Genomic DNA, 14359 nt, shown 5'->3' on the forward strand with positions numbered 1-14359 from the left:
CTTACATCTTCACAGAAGATGGGAGAAGAGTGGGGAGGGAGGGAGGCATGGAGGGAGAGATATCCTTCCAGGTCACTAACTCATGGTGACCTTAAATACAGTAGCACAAAGTGTCACCCTGTCCCGAGTCACCCTCAGCACTGCCGGTACCTTCAAGCCTACAGCAACTGCACCTATCCTTCAAATGTTTTCCTCACACTCATTGGTCCTCAACTTCACAAAGCACAGTATCCTAGTCCAGCCATTGCTACCTCTGATGGCATGATCATAGCAAATAATTGGACAATATTCTGTGGTGAGGTATCACTCACTCTTAAAGGCTAATTTTTGGTCTTTTTCCCAGTCTGCCTTAGTCTGGCGTTCTACTGAACTCTGTCTGCCATGACGATCCTGCTGGGATTAGCAGAGGCAGAACTTCCAGCGTAAGAGCACAAACTGACAGATGAGCAGGGGCTCATCAAAGAAACCGACAGCAGCCAAGCAGATGAGCGTGTCTGGTAGTGCTAAGGGCTCTGATGAGAAAATAAAGCAGGGTCAAGGTAGGAGCATGACAGGAATGCTAACTGAAGTGGTCACCAGGGACAAGTGTCCCCAGGAAGAGTGTGCCCTCCAACTCTGTTAGGAAGAGTAGAGACCTAGATGACCCCATCACTGCACCTTAGTTTGAACTCACTCTTATTTTGCACAAAGGTTCACATTACCCCAGCTTATTAACAGTCAAAGATAATTTCCATTTGGCAACACTCTGATAATGAAGCATGGCCAGGAAGCAGAAGCTGCATGCGATTGGCTGGAAGCTACTGAAAGCAGACCAGGCAGGCTCTGAGCTGAGCTCGCACTGGACGAGGGCGCTGAGGAGAGACCTTCTGTGAGTGAGCCCACAACCTTGATCTGCTGCTCCCTTCCAGCAGTAACCGGGCTTTGTTCGTGTCAGCCAAAAATAAACCGAGAAGAGAATGGACTTCTCTGGAACATCTTAAATTAGAAACCTTTTCATAGCAAGGTTTTTCATGCCTCTGGCATCGGAAGGCTGAGAAAATACAGCTCATGTCAGCGCTGTTTTTCTTCTGCAGCATACTCGAGTTTTGCCAGAGTCCTCTGAGTTACCTAGGCATTGACATTCAAAGTCATCCAGCAAGAATTTGTTGAGCGCCCACTATAGGCCAGTGTACAGAGATAGGCTTTGTTCTACATCACAAATAACTTACAACCCAGTAGGCAAGACAGCTGCATAAGCAAACTTTTTTTTATTTTGCACAATGAATTATTTATTCACTGCAAATATTTTTTTAAGAAACATAAAAGGCAACTATACATAAGGCCTTCAGTTTACGGACTTCACAGGAATGAGATTGATTACACTAAAGAGATGTTGGAGAAGATCAATATCAGTAATCAAAACCATGCCTAAGACTGACTGTGAAACACACCAAGTATTTAAATGCAAGTTCAAATTGAGTTTGAAGAAAATTGAATCAAGTCTCCAGGAACAAAAATACAAAGTTGAGTAGATCTCAACTGAATTTATAAATTATATTTTTATTATAATTATTTATAAAATATGAATACAAAGCAGCTTCTTCCAGTTGTTTTGGCTACTACTGCTGTGCAGTAGGTTTTGAGGTCAGGGAGTGCTATGCTTCCCACTACACTTTTGTTTCTCAGAAGTATTTTGCTTATTCAGGGTCTCTTGCCTCTCAAAATAAATTTGACAATTTCCCTTTGAATTTCTTTGAAAAATGAATTTGGTATCTGGATTGGGATTGCATTGAACATACAGATTTCTGTCATTTTAATGATATAGAGTATTCCTATCCATGAACAGGGTACATTTTTCCTTTTCTGTAGGTTTTTTATTGTGTCTTACAGAGATGTTCTGTAGTTTTCTTTGTATAGGGCTTTTGTATCTCAAGTTAGGTTCACTCCCAAGGATCTCAATTTGTGGTTGGCTCTTGTAAATGGCATTGCTTTCTTGATTTCTGTCTCCGAGTTCTCTTTGTTACTGTAGAGGAATTCCACTGATTTTTGGATATTGATCTTATATCCTCCCACTCTACTAAATTGGATAAACAAACACTTGCCATCAAAAAGGAGATGTGAAACAATGGAATTACATCCAAGGCATCAGGAAAACTGGAGAGGAGGATCTCGGGCAGCTTCCAAGAAGAAGCATACCAATGTGGCTTTGAAAATGGACAAGTGAGTACTCATGTTGGCAGCACTAAATTAGAACGATACAGAGATTAGCATGGCCCCTGTACAAAAATGGCATGCAAATTTGTGAAGTGTTCCATACTTGTAAAAAACAAAACCCATCAACATGGCATCTATAAGAGACACACCTGAAAAGTGAAGATAAAGAAAGACTAAAAATAAAAGGGTGGATTATTTTCCTGACAACAGTCCAGAGTAAGAGCGGCATAGTAAAGTGGACTGGAGGTGGGGGATGGGATGATACGACAATGTAAAAATTTTTTTTCAAAGAGAAAAACAAACCGGGAGGGTGGGGAGGGAGGAAAATGTGCAACCATGAATGAATGGAAATCCAAGTGCTCTATAAACTTTCACTAAAATCTCAATTAAAATAAATAAAACCATATAAATATTGGAAAAACATTGTTGAATATAGTGCTAGAAATGAGTTCCTGAGGTCAGAAGACACTTAAACAAAGCAAGTATGCAAAAATTATAATTTTAATTTAAATTTTATTGAGTTTTTATACTTTATTTCCTGATATGTGAAAATAAGTTTTCTAGATTTGCTGTTATTAAAAAAAGAAAACTGACAAGTGAGTCAAGTAGATGAAAAAAATATTACAAAAAAGAAGCAACTGCAAGAACTTAAAACACATGGTTTTAGGAATATTTTGTTCAAAGAAACGTTGTTGTTGCTGTTGTTGTTGTTGTGTGCCATCGAGTCACCTGCGACTCATAGCAACTCTATGTACAACAGCCCTAAACCCTGCTCTATCCTGAGCCAACCTCACCATATCCAACACACCTACTTCATTACCCCAGTCACTGAGTCAATCCATCTCATCCAGGTTCTTCCCCTTCTGCACTGTCCCTCCACTTTCCCAAGCATGATGTCCCTCTCCAAGAACTGGTCCCTCCTTGCAAGATGTCCAAAGTATGTCAGACAGAGCTTCAGAATCTTTGCCTCTAAGGAGCAGCCTGGCTTCATCCTCTCCAGGACAAACCTGTTTGTTCTCCTAATAGTCCACAGTATATTCAATACTCTTCTCCAACATCATAGCGCAAAGGCATCAGTTGAGATTTCAAGGACATAAAAAATACCAACGGGCTGCAGGAAGTGTGATTAACTCCAAGGGCAAGGCCTCCAGCAGGTCCCATTTACCAGCAGCTCTAGGAGAAATGTGGTGTCTCCTCCTCTTAAGTTTGTAACCATAAGAATTTGGCAGAGGGTAACCACAAGATGGAATGAATGTTACTTCAGTGTCAAGAGATTTCACAAATTAAGTAGGATTCAGATCTTAAGAATATGATTGCAGAGCTTTCTCAATTGAAGAAGATATTAAGTGACTGTGCATATAATCATTAAATTCTATTAGCTAATTTTGTTCCCCAAAGTTATTCACAATACATCTCCAAGTTTAATAAGTTGCTGTTCGTAGCCTGTGATCTGTCCCCACTAGAGTCTCACCTTAATGTATGAAATTGAATTTATGGTTGGTGAAGGGTAACAGATTAATAGCACTATAAATTAATCTTTCCATCCAAATACAAAGAGTGAAAAAGACTAAAAGAGGCATATCAATCTAAACCATCTATTATTATGCCTTACAATTCAAGCCTAGAGAAATGAGATTAAAATTTATAACCCAAGACCTAAGACCCGGGAGCACGCCGTGGCTGTGAGCACAGGGGGGCAAGGCCACACTTGGTCTCCAGGACCTTTTCAGAATCACATTTTCAAACAATTTTCCTACTCCAAAAAAAAAAAAAGCTTTATACCTTTTTATTTGATCAGACAGAAATGTTTCCTTAACAAATAAGGCTAGCAATATTAAAAACATTATTTCTAACTAAAAGCATAAAAATTTTAGAAGAAAATTTTATCACTTCTGGACTTTAACAATTAATTATGAAACATAATAGCAAAAACACAACAGGCAAAGAGAAAACAAATGAGACTTCCTAAAATTATAAACCTCTGTTCATCAGAAGACTTCATGAGAAAAGTAAAAAGACAAACTACTAGATGGGAGATACCGTCAGAAACTGTATGTACAGCAAGAAGCTATAGCCTCTATATGACCAGCATCAGACCTGGGGGGCAGGGACCACCCTCTGCCGGGCTCCAGGACAAGGCTCGTGACCCGGATCTGGCCAATGAGGACAGCATTGCTAAGCCACAGAGGTTGCTCTGAAGAGGGTCATGGGGCATAAGTAAGGCCAGAAGTCCCCTGGGACTTTTCCAGGCAAAAGGCACCAAAAAATCTATTTTAAATGGTATTTTGCAACATGGGAGAACCTCGGAAATGTTGCTGTTGTTGTTACCATGGAGTCAGCCCCAGCTCCAAGCCCCACCCTGCGCGGTCCCACAGGCTCCTGCGGTCAAGGAAATCATGCAGGCACTGTTTCCATCCATCTCATCAAGGGCCTTCCTCCCTTCACTGTCCCGTGTCCCCCCCAAGCATGATGTTCCTGAGCAATTAAGTCAAAGAAGGACAAATTCTGCATGGTTTCACTATATGGAATAAGAAAGTAAAGATTTTTACCGGTTACTAAGGGCAGGAGGGAAGGGAGGGGGTGATTTTGTATGTGTGTGTTTTGTTGTTTTGTGGTTTTTTTACTTAGAGGGCTTATGTTAATGATGGTATAATAACTCAGAAAAGGAGAGTGATTATGGTTACTAAACACAGAATGTAATCACTGTCAGTGAATGGGAGGTGTCTGAATTTGGCAGAAGTTGTCTTGTGTATAGCTTAAGAGAGAGAGACTCTAGCTGCACCCGGTCACGCTATGAACAGTAAAAACCTTCCCTGAAGAAGTCCGCATGGCAGAAGAACAAGAGGCAGAATTCTGCAAACAGCATCTGAGCTGCTGGCTTCCTTTTCCTTTCTTAAAGTTCATTTTTATTTTCTGTAACAGAAAAACACATGACTAATGCATCCCCCTAGTGCTTCACGGGGGAATTAACCCCTGCATCTTTTGTGGACCAGTAGCTCTCTGTTTCCAATGCCTGTAATGACAATTACCATGTCCTCCTGGAATTTGTTTACACGGCTGCATCCTCCGTGAGGTGTTTGGAGGCGGAGTCATATTTATCTTTGAGCAACCAGCAGCTGACACAGACTTGGCACAACAAATGTCCGTTAAATGAATTGACCGAAGAATAACATTACCTCCCAGATTTCTGGTTGTGCTGCCCCCTCACAGCAACCCTGCAGCCCTCAAGGGGCGAAGGATTCTGCATTTGGCTGCCCTCTTCATTCTGCACCCCAGATTGTCAATGAAACCAAAGGTGATAGTGTTCCCGTAGAGTAGACATTGTCAGGTGCCATCAAGTCTAATCCACTCCTAGCAACTCCACGTGATGGAGAGAACACCCCGCGCTGCTGCACAGGGCTCCTCAGACTGTCATTTTCCCGGGAGCAGCTCACCTGTCTGTCCCCTGAGCCAGGGTCAATTCAAACCACCAACCTTTCCATTAGCAACTGTAAGGTAACCATTGAGCCACCACATTGTCTATATGAGCAGCTAAGTCTCCCACATCACAGCACCTCTGAGACGTGTCAGGGAAGTCAGGGTACCAAGCGCCTCAATGGGGAGAGTATGCTAAGCTCTGAAAGCATAGTATTAAAATTGTATTTTATATCTAGGAACTGCAAAGAAAGCTAATGTTTTAATATAAATTACAGAAATAAAATTCAATCCATTCTTCATGGATGGAAGGGCCAAGGAAACATTTAAAAGTCAGAGAGAGAAATACCAAAATGTTTTAGCATTCTCTCTGAATGAGATATGAGGTGATTTTTCATTTCTTTTCTTTTTTCTTATTTTCTGTGTTATCCTTTTACTTTACATTATTTTGCAAAGAATATGAGTTGGTATTGTTATAATAAGGAAAATGGTCTTTTCACTTTAGAAATAAAAACCTTAGGCCCTCACTATGTCCTTTAATGCATTAATAATAATTGGTGACTGGAATGCAAAAGTTGGAAAAAAAGGAGGAAGACAGGTAGTTAGAAAATATGGGCCTAGTGACAAAAATGAGGCTGGAAATGGAATCACAGGATTTGTACAATCAGTGATTGGGTTATTCATTACAAATACATTTTTAAAAACAACTATGCACATGGACCTCACCTGCTGGAGACTGACTACAACTGCGCAAAAAAGCCGATGGAAAAGGTCAATGGCAGCAATCAGAACAAGGCCAGGGGTTGACTGCGGACAAATAAATTACTCATGTGCAAGTTCAAACTAAAGCTGAAGAATATTACAACAAATTCACAGAAACATCAGTTTGAGTCCATCCTAGCTGAACTTAGAAACCTCAAGAATAGATTTGATGCCCTGAACACTGATGAGCAAAGACCAAGTGAGTTGTATAATGACACCAAGGAATTGGCCATGAAGAAAGCAAAAGGTCATTACCAAAACAAAAGAGAAAGATTGCTGCTGCTGTTGTTGTTATGTGCCGTCGAGTAATTTTATTCTTGGTCAATTCGTTTAACAGACATTTGTTGTGCCAAGTCTGTGTCAGCTGCTGGCTGCTCAAAGATAAACATGACTCAGCCTCCAAACACCTCACGGAGGATGCAGCCGTGTAAACAAATAAATTCCAGGAGGACAGAATCACTGAAATAATGGCTTCTCCTCCCCATCCACTGTCCCAGAGGGTACAGATGGCTCTTACACTTGGCTGCTAAGAAAAGACTGGACATTTCAGTCTGCTCAGAGTTACTCCGTAAACTGGAACCCAAATCACAATTGAAGTTTAAAAGAAGTAAGGAAATGTTCAGGATTCCGGCACTCCTCCGGTGCGTGTGCGATCCCCATAGGTTAGAAGTCATTGGTTTTGATGCCTCCCACTGCGTGCTGCAGACACCTCCTGCAGCCTTGCATGAGGAAAGCTTCCTGTCCAATGACCTAAACATTGGTACAGCTGACAAATACGTCATCTCATAAGAGTCACACTCAGCAACTTAAGAAAACAAAATCCATCACGATACAGCCATATGGCAATGAAAGGAAATCATATTTGCAATTAAAGTTTTATGCAGTTGCTCATGACCTGTATCTTAAGGTTTTAGCTAAAAATTAAACAAAGAAAGTCAATGTCTCTTACCCTCAGTCCCCATGTTATCGCAGGTGGTATCAGCTCCTTGACACAACTAAGAAACTAAAGTGGAGACCCTAAAAAACTGTGAATAAAAATTCACACATGGCTAATTACGAGAAAATATTGCAGGTAAAAAGGAAGCTCAGAAAAATCCAAACTTATTGCTGCTGAATAAAAGCCAACTTTTACCTGACCCCTCAGTGGGATTTCAGAGGCTGTAAATCACAAGGGAAGAGATTGCACACCTTCTCCCAAGGGGAAGTTGGTGGATTTGAACCTCCTGCCTTTGACTGGGCAGCACAACTCCCTATCCACAAGGCCACAAGAGCTCCCAAGGGTGGGATCAGTAATCAAAATACTCAACAATAAAAAAAAAATACTCAACAATGACCTTATCCCCACAAAAGCAGTTCTGAAATATATAGCATGAGCGCAGACACACACATACATACATACACACACACACATTTAACAAAAGGGGGAGAAAAAGAGAAGACACAAATAACTAAAATAAGAAATGATAGCGGTGATACCACAACAGAACCAGACGAAATTAAATCAATAATATTGGAATACTATTAAAAAACTATATTCTGATAAATTTGAAAATCTAGAGGAAATGAACAAAGTCTTTGAAACTCATGCCCTACCCAGATTGACAAGGACAGATATAGAATACTTAAAACAGGCACATCACAAAAGACGAACTCAAAAAGGGCATAAAAAGACTTCCCCATTAGAAAAGTCCTGGACCAGATGGCTTCACAACTTAATTCTACCAAACATTAAAAAAATCTATCATCAATTCTACTTGGATTATTTCAAAAAAACTGAAAAAGGAGGAACACTCCCAGAATTGTGCCATGAAGCAAGCATAATCCTAATACCAAAATCAGTCAAAGATATTCCCAAGAAAGAGAACTATAGACCAATATCTCTCCTGAAATAGACGCAAAAATCCTTAAAAAATCCTGCCCAATAGAATCCAAATGCACATCAAAAAAAATAATTCACCATGACAAAGTGGGGTTCATGACAAGTATGAAAGGATGGTTCAACATCAGAAAAAAAATCAACATAACTCACCATATTAAAAAATAAATAAGAAGAACCATATGATCTTAGCAACTGATGCATAAAAAGCATTTGACAAAATCCAACACCTCTTCCTGATTAAGACATTCAGCAAAACTGGAAGAGAAGGAAATTTCCTCTGGAGTGACATCCACTTCCTAAACATGCCTCTGCAAACTCTATGAACTTTGATAAATTTTGATAGTTGTAGAGGAACTTCAGGCCTTTTGTTCATAGGGTCACTATGAGTCATGCTGGATTTGAAGGTACTCACTAGCAACAGTATAAAGTATAAATACAAAACCAAGAGCCAACATCATTCTCAATGGCGAAGGACTAAAAGCATTTTCCTTATGAACAGGGACCAGTCAAGGATTCCTACGGTCGCCACTTCTATTCAATATTGTATTGGAAGTGCTTGCTAGGGCAATATGACCAGAGAAGGAAATAAAAGGCATCCAAATCAGCAAAGAGATGGTTAAAATATCTCTATATGCAGATGATATGATAGTGTAAACAGAAAATCCCAAAGACTCAACAAAAAAACTGTTAGAACTAGTAGGACAATTTAGTGGGGCTGCAGGATATAAGATTAATATCCAAAAATCAGAGGGATTCTTCTTCAGTAACAAAGAGAACTCTGCACGTGGTAGAGCGGCTGCAGGGTGCGGTGGGGAGGCAGCTCCAGGATTGATGTTATGTGAGTGGTCATCTAAGACCCAGCCTCACGGAGCTGATTTGACTCCTAGTGACCCTCCACTGGGTTTCAGAGGCTATAAATCTTTATTGGCGCGGGGGGGGGGGGACTGTCCATCTTTCTTCTATGAAGAAGCTGGTGGATCAGACCTGTCAACCTTATGGTTAGCATCATAACATGCTACACCTTCACCACTAGGACTTCCTGTGAGTTGTCATGGTGAAGTCAAAAACTTCCCAACACTCTGGAAGGCGGCTTGGTGTTTCCTCAAAAAGCTGAGCATAGAGATTCGGTGTGACCCAGCTATTCCACTGCTAGGAACATGCTCTGAGGAAAACAGAACTGAGAAACAGAGATTTGTTCAATATTTATAGCAGTGTTATTCACAACAGCAAGAAGATGGGACCAGCCGAGATGTTCATCAGCAAACAACAGGAATGACAAATCATAGTATATTCACATAAAGAAATACGATGCAGCACCCAGGAGCAATGACTTTAGAAAATACTGTGTAACATAGGAGAGGCTAGAAAGCATTACACCGAGGGAACTCAGTCTCACGGAGACGAATACTACATACACTTCCTGACAGGGCAAATACCATGATCATGAAGGCGGTTTTCCCAGACCAAGGCTTACCCACTGCACTCCAGATGTGTTAACCTTTGCAATTTCTCCAAATGCGGGAAACTCGGCTGCATAATTTGCAGTAGTGGGGGACTTGTAAATAAAGAAGGGGGAAGACAAATACTACATAAGACCATTATCGTAAAAATAGAAGGATAACTAGTGAGATGTATATAAATGTCCAAAGAAGGAAGGGGAGGGGGCTGGGAGCTAAGGCTGGGCAGGGGGGAAATTACAGGGTTTCAGAATCTGGTGCAGGGAGAGGGGAGGGTGAAGGAATTAGGAAAGATCCACTGGGGACCTGGAAAGACAGGCTAATCGTCGGCATAGCTCAGCAGTGTTTGACTTTATCTCAGTGTATAGGAACCATCATAGAAAACACAATGCGAATAAAGGAATGTGAGAAATACCATGCAAATGAATTTAAAAGTAATTACTGGTTTTGTATGCAAGCCAAATTTAAAAAAATAAAGCTTTCCAAATCTCAGAGAAATAAAATTTTGTCTTCTTGTGTATCTTGGGGCCCTGAGGCTATAAAGACAAGAAAACATAAAATTTGTATTTAAAACAAAAGTTTCTTATTGTTCTGGCCAATTTCTACTTCCAATGATGAAGCATTATCTTGGGTATGCTATATAACGATAATTTTTACTGTGTTTATCTAAAGCACACCATATGCAATCATTTGCTCTGAAATATGGCTGACAGAATGCACGTGAGGGGCTGAGTGGCCCCCTCCACCAGCAGTACCTGCAGCACCTGGTATATTGACCACACTCCACTCAGCCGCTCTGCTCCCTTCACCTGGCCCAGTGGCCACACAGTAAGTGCTGGGATCCTTCCTCCTTGACCTGGGAGTGCAATTCCATTTGGAAATAGGGTTTCCTGAATGAGACCATAGAATTGTAAGCTGGGTCCTAAATGTAGTCACTTCTTAGTTGAAAGGAGAAACACAGACACATAGAAGGAAACACAAGCAATAAATCAGTGCCACACGGAGTTCACCAGGACTGCCCAATACTGGAAGCTGATACAAATGGAGAAGCAGCTCCCACTGAAGCCCTGGCCTAAAGTCTCACTTGTAGCCTCCTAAAGAAATTAAATTGTTATCCTTTAAAGTTATCCACTGGTAGTATTTGTTAGAGTAAAACTAGGAGATTATGTGTTGCATTAGAGAAATCTGCCATCAAGGACCTCAAAAAGTGTAAAAGGGCAAAGATCATTTGAAAGACTATGGTGTACTTAGTATTTTCTGTCAATTCCTATGTGTATGAAAGTTGGATAACAAATACGGAAGACCCAAGACTATCCTTCGAGGTGTGGTGTCGGAGGATACTGTGCACACCAATGACCGCTTCTTGGACCTGAGGACGGTGGGATTCTTGTATACTTTGGCATAAGATTCCCAGAGAGTCGGGCCTGGAGAACATCATCATGAATGGAAAAGCAGAGGCAGAGGCTCAGTGAAAAGAAGACCCTCAAAGCGCTGTTTCACACAAGGGCTACAGCTGTGGGCTGAGCACAGCGGTGACCATGGGTACTGGGCAGCATCGGGCAGGGCTTTGTTCTCTTACACTGGAGGACTCCATGTGCATCATCTGACTTGAGAACACCTAACAAACAGTGACAGCCACCACACACCTACCAACCTGCAGCTTCTCATGAGCCATGTCACACCTGCTCGCATACAGACCCCAGTGTTAGTCCAACACTCTGCTGCCACAGCCCTCAGGAGACACTGAGGCATGGAGACAGCCTTTGCCTAACACCACAGGCTGCAGAGAAGCCTTCCAGAAGAAAGGAGCAGCCTTCTTCAGGGCAAATATCCACTTCATGTCAACATCCGGGCGAGTCCTTTAACTTTCATCAGAGCCTTTCTCCAAAAGCCATAACAGAAAACGGTTGACAACTTTTGTTTTATTTTGCAATTTAACAACCTAAGCAATAAACCCAACCACTTGAATTATCTTTCTTATCAAAACAAAGCAGAATTCTGGTCGGATGTGATATACAGTGGCAACCAGCAGATTCCAGGAAAATCAATATGCAAATCAATACATTTAACTTCAAGTCTCATCTGTCAAGTCTTTCATATAAACTCACTTAATTAGGAGCTCAGTGAAATGCAAGAATAGGCCTAACTCAATATCCCATGCCAAAGCTGTACTAATAATGTGGAATTTTCCAGAAAAAGATGCAAGTGAGCAAAAGTAAGGCTACTTTGCCTTACAAAACTGAGAGCTGAGCTTCACACAGACAATTTGGTTACTTCATCTCCTAAACAGCCCCGAGCAGGCTCTCAGAAATGGCTTTAAGTTTTACTTCCATTTTCAAAGAACCCTGGTCACCAGAAGCTCAGCCAATCTTGAAGAACTGAAAACTTCTTAAGTAAGATTACATCTTTAAAAGAAAACTGTTGCTCTATCATCAGGCTGAGCTTAGGTTAAAGGCATGTGGGGACTGTGACCAGACTTCACTGGAGCCCAGTGTTTCTATCTTTGCAGCAGCGAGGCATGCCCAAAAGGCCTGGGGACAAGTCCCTGCTCCAGACTGCCCGGGAGCAATTCAGTCTCAGCCTGCATGGTAAGTTTCGGCTCCCAGGTGGTTCCAGGTTCATTCCAGGCTGAGGATCACTGGATCATACCGGCCAGTTCAAGCCATTTTCATGTCCAAGGAGGGTTCTCTGCATGGAGTGAGTCTACAGATACAAGAAAGGGGCCTTTCCTGAGGACAAGCGGATTTTAAAAGGCTTCTAAGGGGTAGTGGGAGAAGCCAGCGCTGACGGCATGTACAAACTACAACAACCCAAAGGAGACTCAAGGAAGACAGGACTCAGCAGATGGCATCTGCATTTTGAATGAGGCCACAGCTGTCACATAAACAGGTCACCAGGTTTGTATTTTGGACAGACTGTGAGGGTTTGAATGTACACTTCCTGACTTTATGAGAAGGAATGAGGTGGCTCCTACAGCCAGAAGTCAAATGACATCATTTTCTGTCTCATTTTTCAGTATTTTTCCTTTATTAGTATTCATTAACATTGTCTTTTATTATCAGTATCTTTACAAATCTGATCATGTGATTGGTAGCATTATGATAGACAGTGAAGATTGTTCACAGCTTTAGTTTACTTGGCTCCACAGTCAACACTCTTGGTACCAGCAGCCAGAGAATCAAAAGATGAAATGGACTCTAGGACTTTTGATATGAACTTATAAATTAATTGGCCCAATTGCAGAACAGAATAAGAAAATTGTTGTTGTTGGGTGCCATTGGATATGAAAAGAAAGGATTCTACTAAGCAGCTAAGTTAGCCCACAAACAGAAGGACCTCAGAAATAGAAGGTAAAACAATCTGAATGCCCCCAGGGGATCAAACCTTATAAACTCTTTACATCTAAAACTTACTCCCACTGTTCTCCCCACCCCATCCTCCTGCTCTTTTAAAAAAAGCTTAGAAACCAAACGCCAATGCCAAGTTCACTGCTAGCAAGTTGACTCCAGCTCATGGGACCACAGAGGACAGACCACAGATCTTCCAAAGCTATAGATTTTTAGGAAAGCAACACGTCATACTGTTCTCCTGTTGAGCACCTGGTGGGTTCAATGCACAGACCTTCTGAAAGACCTTTCTGCAGACCTGGGAAAGGCTGCTGTCAGAGACCTCTCCAGACTACTCCAGAGCAGTGACATCAGTCTAGAGACTAAGGTGCGCCTGATCCAGTTTGTAGTCTGTACAATCACTTGTTATGCATCAGAAAGCTGGACAATAACTAAGGATGATAGAAGGAGGATTGATGCCTTGGAGCTGTGGTGCTGGAGAAGAGTGTTGAATATACCATCGACTGCTAGAACAGGTTCTTCCTGGAGACAGTGAAACCAGGCTGCTCCTTGGAGTCACATTTCTTAACCACTATACCTCTCGGAATCCTTCCCTAATAAGAATGTCTTAAATTAATAGGTTCAACTGACAAAAAAAAAGTGGTTATGATAAAATGCTTTGCTGAAGAGATAGCAAATACTGACCTGCACAGACTGGCAATGGGATTGTACATTGGCACTGTGTGTGAAGAGCTTTACAGATATTCCAATGTACTTTTCACTAGATGATACTTCCAGAATTCTGTCCCATAGAAATCTGAGGTACTATTAAATATTCATTCACAAAGTTGAACCATGTATTATTCACAAGAATGAAAAATTTGAAACAACCTAGATGTTCAAAAGAAACATAATAGTGAAATAAATTATGGTACATTCACACAAAGGATTTTTTAATAACTGGGAGACAGTCTCATAATAGTGAAACAAATTATGATACATTCACACAAAGGAATGTTTAATGACTGGGAGACAGTCTCATAATAAAATATAAAGAAAAGTAAAAATAGGAGTAAATAAAACTTCATAGACAGCAATGTTAAACAGGGAAACATGTATGCATACATACAGAAAAGATATGGGAAGAAGGTTTGCGTCATAATGTAGGGATTCTGTCTGTGGAAATGTACGTGTTCTAATTTTTGGTAATATTTATATTGTCAAGTTTTCCACAATTTACAAATATTATCCTTCTACTAGAAGAAAGACGCACCAAGGAGGATAGAAGGAGAATTGATGCCTTTGAGCTGTGGAGCTGGAGAAGAGTA

This window comes from Elephantulus edwardii, unplaced genomic scaffold, assembly GCF_000299155.1.
Source record: "Elephantulus edwardii isolate Elephantulus edwardi_28Jun2011 unplaced genomic scaffold, EleEdw1.0 scaffold00200, whole genome shotgun sequence".
NCBI lineage: Eukaryota > Metazoa > Chordata > Mammalia > Macroscelidea > Macroscelididae > Elephantulus > Elephantulus edwardii.